This window comes from Trachurus trachurus (genome assembly GCF_905171665.1).
Source record: "Trachurus trachurus genome assembly, chromosome: 3".
Taxonomy (NCBI): Eukaryota; Metazoa; Chordata; class Actinopteri; order Carangiformes; family Carangidae; genus Trachurus; species Trachurus trachurus.
The window spans coordinates 14,086,345-14,098,027 of NC_139893.1; positions in this window are offsets into that span (position 1 = coordinate 14,086,345).

Consider the following 11,683-nt stretch of genomic DNA (forward strand, 5'->3'; position numbering starts at 1 on the left):
GAAAGTGGCAAACCAATTAGAAAGACAGTGTGAGCCCATTAATGTGGATTTTAATGTTGTCTGTTCAGCCTTGTATTGCTATCAGATTAGACTTCACAATGAGGCTGAGAGCAGAGGTAATGCACATTAATGACAGTTGGATGGCAGACATCAGGAACATATGGTGTTCTCCGATGGCCATTACCAACTTCTTAGCATCCCTTCACCCATATGGAGCATGACAAGAAAGTCAAATCCATTATTAAAGTATTGTGGTTTAGAAATCAGAATCAGAAAGTCTTTACTCAAATATTTAGAAAAGATCCTAAGAAATACAACAACACACAAACAACTGTTCCTGCAATGTCTAAATAAGACAACTTTTCATCACATGTGATGCAATTTAGTCTTATTGTAGCCGCATTGTGACTGTGATTGTGTGACAACTGTGTTTTTGTTGCAGTCCACATCGTTTCCTAAAGGCCAGCAGTATCAACAGTAGCAGGGCATCTCCATATTCCTCTGAGGTCTACAATTAGCAGCTAAGCAGCTCATGCTGACTCCAAGCCTCACTGCCAGCCTCATCTGTATCAGAGGGGCTAACAGTGGCGTGCCCACCCTCGTTGTGACCCTGGTGTAGTCTCTGGCGTTGAGAGCTTCTTGTAGCCCGGAAAAATCTCTATTTTCCTGGGCAATAGGATGGATGTGGTGGAGGTGGAGGTGGAGGTGGTGCTGGGGGGGGCTTGATGGAGAGGTGGTGGGTGAGGGAGGGATGGGCGAGGTAGTGGCGGTAGTGGCGGCAGCGGCGGCGGCGGTGGTGGTGGTGTTGGGGGGGCACTCTGCTTCCCCTGGGGCTGCCTGCTGGAGCGAGGTGACCCAGCTTGTCGCTCGGTGACCTGTGAGAGGGACATTATGAAGTGTGAGTGGCTGTCACCCTAACCGCTTGTGACAGCACGGCTCCCGGCGCAGCTGTGCCAGCCTGCCCCAGCCAGAGACCCAGGGCCCGCGGAGAAGGGGGCGGGAGAGAGGCTGCGTTGGAGGAAGGCGCGGGCTGGGCCGGGGTGTTCACACAGAGAGTCTGTGGTGGGGCAGGAGGGTGAGGGTAGAAGGAGAGAGGAGGTGAGGTGGTTAGGGGCCTTTGCTCTTACTGGTGTAATGACTTCTCCATTGATTCTGTTGCTGAAGGGACGGCCCTATGGCTCTGTCATGTCAAAGCCAGCACAGTGGAGCTTTAAGCCACAGGATGGATGAAATGCAGATGTGACAGAGGTGTAAGGGACCAGCTGTTATCCTTTAAGTCATATGTGTGTGTGTGTATGTAGTAAATATGTGTATATATATATGTGTGTATATATATATATATATATATATATATATATATATATATATATATATATATTGTATGTTGTTCTTTCCTTGTCTCTTTTCTTTTCTCAGTCCAAAGTGTCTCCTCCTTACACTTAGTTTGTGCAAGACATTTATTCTTTAAATCCAGAGAATCATTTATTCTTTGTTCTGTCACTGTCTTGCGGACTCTGCTTTGTGCTGTGTTATGCAGAAGCTCAGCAGGATTTCGGTCTTTTGAGTCCGCTGCAAATTTCACAGATTAAGACTTAAAGACTCAAGTGAAAGGGTCACAGACCTTCAACATGCCTCTGCTGTCGTTTGTCACCTCGTTGAACTCATTAGTTTGCAAACTGACGAGAGGGACAGAAGCGCTGGTGTCTAAATCCTGACAGGGGTCATTAAACTACACTCTCCTCCTGATCACTTTCCCTCTTTCATCCCTCTTTGATACTTGTTGCAAACTTTAACAAACAGTATCTTCTTCCACTTTTAAGTCATTTCATTACTTGACCCATGAAACAGTTGAGTGGCAGTAGCAGTATACAGTACTCACAATCACATAGGAAATTATACTCTAATTTGCATTGTGGACGACACCTGACACAAAGAAGGAATTTTGAAAAACTGTCAAAAGGATAATTACTTACTACTTTAAAAAAAAAAAAAATGTAGTCAAATAAATGTCTCTGAAATCTTTACTCAAGTTCTTATCTAAATGTAATAAATGTGAAAATGATTTAACCAGTGGGAGCTACACTCTCATGATTGAGAAGTATAATATTCATGTAGTTATGAGTAATTTGCTAATCTCACAAAACTGTATGTGGCTGTATTGCAAACATTTTCATTTTGACAGTGGGGGTCCTTGCGTGATTGGAGTACAGTACACACTACACTAATTTAGTGAAGTATGTTTGTGTTGCACCGGCTGAGATTTCAGGGAGAGAAGAAGAATGTGTGACTGCTGGGCTCGCCATCCTGGAGGAGCTTGTTGTGTGACTGAACTGCATCTTGCAGCCTTTGGTCAAAACCTTTGATAAACAAACGGAGCTTCGCTTGCTCCTCTTTACAAAAGCGCATGCAAGTTGGTGTCTGTAAGACTTTAGTCTCTACTGAATTTATCAGGACGTTTTTGACATTTGTTTAATTGATTATTGAAAATGAAATAATTAATAAAATTGAAGAAGCTGGTAAGAAAGAAGCAAGAAAGGGTCTTGCTCTCTTCCTCCGAGCAGCAGTGTGCATCTCTCACCATGTGAAAAAGTCACATAGCCGAGCCGAGTCGATGTCTGACATTGTACACTGCAACCTTACTTCGTGGTGGCTGAGCACACCGTGATTTCCTTAAGCAGGTCTCTAATTCCCCTAATCACTGTACATTTAAAAAAAAATGTTATTTACACATGGATGAGCAAACCAAGAGAAACAGTGCCTGACTCCTCTCGAGGTGTTCACACATGCTCATGGTTTTTTTGTTATTTTGTTTTTTTAATAATTTGAAAATGCCAGAATGAAGCAGTAGCTTTCATAATTTCTTCATGGCTTCAGTTTAAAAAATTCAAATCTTAACATCTTTGCAAACCGGGGAGTCCTTGAGAGGCAGTGGTTTACATCAGCTGTTAAAAAGATGACAACTCATTTGTCCCACCTCGCTGCAGGCTGCAAGGAGACGGCAAATATGCAAACAGGAGCGGTGACGTGAAATTGGTCTAATTGAATAATAGAAGTGGAATAAACCTGTTAAAAGGGGGAGAGTTGTTTTCCCACAGTACAAGACATTTTTAGCAGGGAGCTAATTCAGCACAGTTTATGCTCATTTACCCGGAGCCTCCATGTACAATGTGATTTAGTTAGATAGATACACTTAGAAAGGCAGCTTAGTCCATTATACTTAGAAGCATACTTTATATATGTGAACATTACAGTTTTACATTGTTAACATTGTCTTCAAATAATGTTTTAGAAAAACTCATTATTGAAACCTTTACTCCAAATTTCTTTACATTTGATTAATTAATTTTGATTGTGGTATAGTATTAAATTAAGTATATTATCATTTATTATCATTTGAATATGGATGAGTTTTCGAGGTGATAAGAGTTGGTAGCAGAAATAATCAAAACAAAACAACCTGGATGTATATAAATGTTCTGCAGTTTAATCTGGGATTTCACCCAAAACAGTAACAGCCACAGTGCAGACACTTTAGAAATAACAAATGATAACATAAATGTTTTAAAGAGCCTCAGCTGGGACGACTACATCTGCAATACAGCACTATCACTACTTTGGGATATGAAAGGTCAGAGAAAACAATGGGTGCAAAAAATTGCCTGCAAAAACTGATGTGGTCCTCATGATGATACCAGCTGATGTTGTAAAAATCAGAACTTTATATCATTGGGTTTTCTTGAAAGTGCTTCCCTCCGTTTTTTAACTTTCACACAATTTTTCTTTCCTTTGAGTCGAGTCCCTTAGAAGTTGCCTTTGTGACCATGTCTGTATTCCTTTATTGTATCTAAACCTCGGCACTTTACTCCACCTCTCTCTCTCTCTCTGTCCCTCTGTCACGGCTGACCTGCCTCCTCTCTCTGCAGGGCCTCTCCTGGTAGCGCCCAGCTGGCGCACAGTGAATCGGCTGGGCAGAGGCAGGAGGCAGTGCCAGCTCTACTGGTGCAGAAAGGGGCACACCAGGCAGACAGGCCCAGTGTCGTCAGCAGCAGCAGCAGCAGCAGCAGCAGCAGCAGCAGCATGCTATCCCCTAGCTGCCACATTCACAACGCACACATATTCCCACATAGATATACTGTATATATATATATTGCTACAACCCAAACACATGCACACCAGCTTCAGCGGGCCAGTGCCAAATAGGTTTATTCCGACTGGGACCTAGTTAACTGGGACAAAACATTTGTTTACACACTAGACGAGTGAAAACAGGCACATGGTCACATTGAACCCCACACACACTTTCATGGCAGGAGACATAGTGGCATATAATATATATGACTACTGTTGGCAGACTCCTTAGTGATGAGTTTTCCTTTTGAACCAGCCTGAGGCCTGTTATTCCCTCAAGGAGTCTGAGCTGCACGAAGCATGTAATAGAGCACGTATCGAGCGACACGCACGGTATTGGCTTGTGTTCGTCCTCAGGGTCGACACCGGAAGCTCCTTGTAATTAAGAAGATGGAGACTGGGCCCCCTGCCTGCAGTTACCCCTTCATGTCTTCAGCCCTGGGTATTCCTGTCCTCTCTCTGTCTACCACTCCAACTTGACCTTCTTCTAGCAGCAACTTTATTAACCCATGTAAAACCCCGCTGCCCTGAGATCAGACCTACAGTAATTAAGATCAGCGGGGAGAGGAAAAAAGAACATATTGCATCCAGACTTACATAATTTTAGAACTGGTGAACTCAGGTGGCTTGAATTTAAATGTCAAGAAATATACAAACGAATGCAACAATGCTGTAATATGTAAGTGATATGAATTTCAATAGCATCCACAGTGTGCTTTATTCTAACCTGGACGCTCATGTGGGAATAGTCTCTGCATAGAAGAAGGAACTTGCTCATTTACATACTGTTTGATTATCAGAGTCTTGAGTATTCAGCCAAACTTCCTTATTTGTGTTTGTCCCTCTCCACATGTGTGTGTGTGTGTGTGTGTGTGTGTTTTGACCTCTTTTGCACAGGAAGACCCCCAATTGTGCTCCAGTAGCCAGCCGAGCTCAGTGAAGCAGAACCTATATGCTCACTGGCATTTCACACACCCAAATGTGTGCATGTAAACACACATGAATATCATTTATCCAGCTGGGGTCCCATGCGACACACGCAAACATACACACACACACACACACACACACACACACCTAGACCCACGCAGACATCACCTTGGATATGGAAATAATGGTCGGGGTCTTATCCCCTAATGTACGCCTTGGCTAAGCACCTCTCTGCAGCAGAAAGCCTCTAAGCCGTGTGTCTCCACTGTTGTCTGCCCAACTCTTGCCTCACTCTGCAGGTCAGCCCACCCTCCGCCGTCACCCAGGATTTTGAGGCACACTTCCGCCTTAAAAGTTGTACACCACTACCTTTTGATAATCAAGATAGAACCTAATTGAGCTCACCCATGCAGAAGATGCTCTCGTCTTTTCGCGCACGCACACACACACACTTTCTGAGGAGATGGCGGCCTATACTGTTTCAGCTCATCCAACTGTGAGATTCTCCTTTCCCCTTTCCAGTCCTGCCATCATCTCACTAATGGTGTTTCTATCTCTTCTCCATAGGAGGTAAATGAAGCTTTTAAGCAGGGCGGAGGGAAGGGGGACCACTGAAAAGATTAATTGACTTTCTGCAGAGCTTCACTTATCCTCCACTGGCACCTTTGACTTGTGAGTGTATTTGTGTTTGGATTACATGATTATATCACCATTATTGCAGCAATTTGTAGTTTGTTCTAAACTGTGTCAGGAAATATCAAACTGTGTCCCATCAACCATTTCATCCACAGTGGCTGCTACCCGGTACCTTTATGCAATTAGGACAACACTTGGTTGCATTCTTGGTAAAATATTTTGTGATCATGAATTATTAAGTAACAAAGAAAGAACTCTTCCAAACTTGAAATATCTGCAGTCACGGACCGTCACACTTAAAAATTAGTATAGACATGGTCAAAATGGTCTTAAGTGGTTATTTGTTATTTTGTCGACAGATATATAGCTACAGTAGACATTTCGTTGTGTGCACGAGTCTTGTACCTTTATCTTCTAATTTGGTCTACATCTTTGTTATTCTCTTGGTATTTTTGGTATTAAAGTGCCTTATAAAGTGGAACCAATTTGTAAATAAAGAAAAGATTTTCATCACTTTGGAAATCAACTTGTCACATTTTGAAAAGAACACAAGCAAATAATAAAACCTGAAACAAATTTAGATTTAGACTTATAAAATGAGCCATAAATGAGTTCCATATATGTTATCATTCTAATGGGCGATTGCCATATTATTGGAGATATTTGTTAGTCCAATATCTAGCATATTTATTAGTTTTTAAGTTTACCCACAAATGCCATGTGTGGTTTCTATATTTTCTTTTCATCGTCTTTTTGTTTTTTAATTTGATGGCAGTGTTTCTAATTTGAAGCATTTCTCCTAAACATGTTTTACATTTGCTTGTGTTTTTATTAAAGTTGCAGTGTGTTGACCTCTCTTGGCCACTGGTGAACATCTGGAGCAGCAGCAGGATATGCAGAATAACCTGAGTATTCTTCAAAGCTGATGTTGTTTAAAGATGTTTTGACTGTTGGCTTAAGAAATGTCATTTGAATAGCAGAAATGTTAGAGCCTTAACTAACACAAACAGGTAAAGGCACTCAGTGTCAGTGTTCGTCTGTATCCTTTCTTGTACATGTGAGACACACACACACACATAATTCTGGACACACACGGACATTGATGCACATGCGGTACGTATACAGCTGCAGGTTGTGAACTAACTTTGACTTTGACTCTGAATCCTCCTGCATGGTGAGAGAGAAAGGGCCAAATGTGTGAATGTACAAAGAGTTCGCTCCCCGCCCCCACCAACCCTGCTGTAAACTCCACCACCCACAGCTGCACACACTTCTCCTGTCACGGTGATAATCTCTTTGTCAGGAGCCGTCTGTTAGAGATTTGTCCGTCTGATTTGGTGAACGTCCGAGTGGCAGGTCTAGCTACAGTGCCACAGGGTGTCCAAGTGTCTGTGTCTGTGTGTGTGCGTGTGCGTGTGTGTGCACACAGTGCCTAGATGGTGGGATCTCCGTTCTTGTCAGAGTGTGTATGTTGCTTGTCCTAAGACCTCTGTTTTGTGACAGAGGAGGGATGTTGAGCTGAGGACACGCAGATGTAGCTTCACCAAACACTGTTGTGATTTGAATTCACTGTTTAATATCCACTATTTGCTCCTCTTTTGTATGTTTGAATCAAACTTCTCTTTCCTCATCTTTACAACAATGATGACTATTCGCAACAATCATCTGTCTGCTCCCAATTGCTGAATATTAAATTATGTTTGTTTTTTTAATAATTAATTTCATTGGGATATATCCTTCCACTAGATGGCTCTGCTTTCTGCACAAATCTACCTCTAATTTATTGCTTTGCTCCCACAGCAAATTTCCAAACAGCTTTGGCAAATCACATTCATCATGCGTTAAGAGAAAGATTGGATTAAACTAAAGTAAAATACCTGCAAACTTTTTGACTGCTGGGTCTAATATATAAAAGCATTAGATTCACCTGGAATCACAACAACTTCAGTAACATTTTGTAGCAATTTCATTTGTCCTCATGTGCAAATCTAGAAGTTTTTCAGAAAACCTCCAGCTCTGTTTGTTGTATATTGTGCATGTGCATCAGATTTTAAGCAGCACCTTGTCTACATAAAGCACTTTGCTAATACTGTTAATCTGAATGTCTTTTCACTTTGTCTTTGCAGAAAAGTCAGAGGATAAATCCGGACTTCGGCAGTTTGGCAGTTCACAACAACCTGAACCATGTTGGTCTGGTTTAAGGATGATCAGGTGTCTGAAACCTGAAACCACAAAAATTTGACCAATTAAGATTCAACCAGTTGAAGCCACAAAAGTTAACTTGCTGTAAGAAGTTGGAATAAGATGTGAAAATCACGCAAAAATACATTTAAGTACTCCCTTGATGAGAGATAATATAAATTCTGCCAAAGCTGTAATTGTTGGGTTGAGTTATTGTTTCTCAAAGCTCTTTTTCTTTCTTTTGCCTTTCATCTCTCCCCTCCTGACATGTTCTCCTTCCTCTATCTGTTGTTTGGTCTCCTCTTGTCACTCCACTGCAATCATCTTCGCAGGGGGCCTTGTCATCTGTATCTACTCATATCCTACAATCCCTTTTGCTCTGAGCACTACTGCACTTAAATGTCAGGGCTGATGAGCCTGCCACACCCACCTGACACATCAGCTCAGCACCTGCTAAAAGCTTTTATGGAGCAGAGTGTGAGCCTGGTGGTTGATATAAATTAAAGAGTTTTTTCTTCTTTTTCCTTTTCTTTTCTTTTTTTTTAACAGGAATTATGGCTCTCAGGGGACAACTTCTGGTAAGAAATGGAGAGAGAGCAAGTGCATAGGCTGTGATTGGTTGCCATCTAGTGGCTTTAACAAAAGCTTGCTCCCACACGATGATGGTTAAATGTAAAGATTAGATATAGAAACCTAACTCTCTTACCTAAAACTATATGACATTTAAAATTAGACAAAGAAAAAACACAAGATCAATTTGCTTTGGTGTCATGAAATGACTAGAGATTTACAGATTTCTAATATTAAATGTAATTGGTACATATGGATTTTATTTTTTAACCATACAGTGTGGGAAGAATACTTTCATAACTTTAAAACCTCTCAGTGGAATCAGAACAAACCAGAAGAGGAAACATCTGGCTACAGCTGCACACCTCTCTGACTGCTGACAAAAACCATCTATTAATATGAGGAAACGGTGTCTTTAGGGTGAGACCCTATTCTACTGAATGTAAAACCACTCTGACACGATGCACGGACCGGTCTGTGTCGAGTGGCTACCTTTCAGAAATGTTTAGGTTTTGTGACATGCTGGATGTGAAATCTTTGAAACTTCTTACACTATTTGAACATTATATTTTTATGATGGGATTTAAAGAACAAGATGTGAGTGTGATGAAAGTCATAAATTATGTCTTTGTATTCTTATTTGTCTGTCACTTCACAATGACTTTCTTGTATATATTTTTGTAATTGTTAGTTTTCTTTCTTGACCTTAGAGCCTAAATAATCGAACAGAAAGAGCAAAACATGAGAAATTTGGCAATTATACAATTATGCAAAAAACTTCCTGTGGGAAAATAGAAAGGAAAGGAATTGAAAGGAAAATCTTATTTAGGTAATACGAGTAGGAGATGCTAAAAAAAAAAGTCTCCATGAACCTGAGTTGGTCGAACTGTAATTACATTTATATATTCTATGACAAATTAGTTATATAAATAATAATTATGTTAAGATATTTTTCATCTTACATGCTTAATTGTTGCTTTAATTGGGTTTAAGCAATGAAAACAAAACATTGTGTTTCTAGTTGTGATTCACTTTTTCCAAAACACACTTCATAAATCCCTCATCTAAATTTCTGTTCGATGCCTAACACACACAGATGTGTAAATAATGACTTATATGATTAAAAACACTTGTACTCTTATCACTGTCATTTCTGTCATTTTCCTTTATTTGTAAAACTTTGGCATTCAAGCCAATAATTTGAATGATTGGCCAGGTATAGACAGTATGTACACTCTGAGCAATGGACGCACAACACTGTATAATATGTACAGTCTCAGCATGTCTGCAAACACAATATGTACAGTGTTAAGTGCTTGCTAATAGAGCATTATGTAAATATATATATATATATGTATGTACACAATTTTACCTGTGGACTGGTGATTTTGCATGACAGTACAGTATGTACAATCTAAATTAGTAAACAATACAGTATTTACAGCTTTACCTCAAACCAATTATTGTAGAACACAATGTCTGCAGCCTCATCTGCACCATCATAGGTCCAGCTCCACCTTTTCCAGTTGTGCAGTGCAATACAACGCATACCACTTTGTGTACCAGCAGACATAATATACAGAATTACTGTATTGTTGCTACAGTGCTTATTGGTTACACATCACTACATATTTCATTTCACCTCTGACCAGTAAGTATGTGAATTAATTGTGGAGCATCATAATGTACATTCCTACTGGTGGCAAACTGTACAACACAAAGTAACGCGCTCATATCTGCAAAACCTGCTGTTCAGTCTTACCTCGTATTTGCGATTGTACAGCTTCTTAGATACAATCAGGGCAGCAGCAATAGACAGTATATATACAAACTTCTGACACAGTGATTCTCGAATGTTTTGGCTTTCAAGACATTAAGAGCAAACGGGAGTCTACCGGCAGTAGGCCCCCGAGTACACACACACATACACAGAAGGATGAATGGTCTCACTGAATGCTGATTCAATAATACAAAGTAGTACAGGCTTAGAAGTTTTGCTATGAGTGTGACATTTATGAATGAGCCACACATTTTGAATATGTTGTAAAAAAATAAAATAACACGACGAACTACGTTCTACAGAAATACCTGCATATCTATCAGCTCCATCTAATCTGGGGAGTGCAGTGGTGACATATTTAACAATACTGGTAATATTTTTTCTTTATAAGAGGCAAAGGCTGTATTTATGGAAGACAATACGTACAGTAAAATTATTAAGCATATTATGAACAATAAGACTTACATTGTATTGTTAACTTAAAGTCTGTGTAAAGTAAAATACAAGAATTGATTGAAAACATAATAAATATGTTAGAATATGGTTCCTGAAAACATGTGAAAAGATTGATAACTATATGGAGCTGAACTGTGGAGTTTGAGAGTAAAACTGTTTTTGAGGACAGGGATTTCTCTGTTTTTTGGGGCGGGACTAAATAGGGATATAGTGACATAGATAAATCCCATAGGCCCAGTCGTCACAGCATAGCCACTAAGGCTCCAGTTGCTGGCGACGGCCGGGTCGAGGCTTCAGTGACTCACTCAGATGTATTGTCTTGGCTGCTATGTGTGTATCCGAAACAATCAGATTCAGGCCTCAGACCCATAGCTGCTCGGGTATGATGCATAATATACGTATTATGTCTATGGTTAGCATTCATTAACTGTTGGGTGGTGTTTGATTGACAGTCGAAATGTGACGACGCTCAGCTAGTGGGCGGGGCTTCAGTGCCTCAGACACACCCCCAGCTTCCAGAGCTGAGAGAACTGCTTGATTGTGTCATGATTTTAAACCCTAATTTCACACACCAAACAAAGATTTCTAGAATTTACATTAGGAAGGATGGTTAATAAGACATCTGTCTGTGATGTGACTGACTCAGAAATCAAATCTAGTTTCACTTTACACAGACTTTAAGAAACAATGTATTTACATATTTAACATGCTCCAGAAGACTGACTGGATGAACTATGTGTCACTGTCTCATTCAAATGTATTTTTTGGAGTTATGACTATGTAAGATGTAACTAATGTTTTGCTTGTCCATGAACTACTGACACATGTATGTGCTAAATATGAAAATTAAAGTAAACTGAATACTTGGCATGTTGTTTGTGGCAAATAATACTGCATTTTTCTGGTTCAGGGACCAGACTCATTTCCTTCACTTTCAGATGCAGGAGCTTCTAAAGATATAGACCAAGGCAGGCAACAGTACTGTATAACTGTGCGTATGTA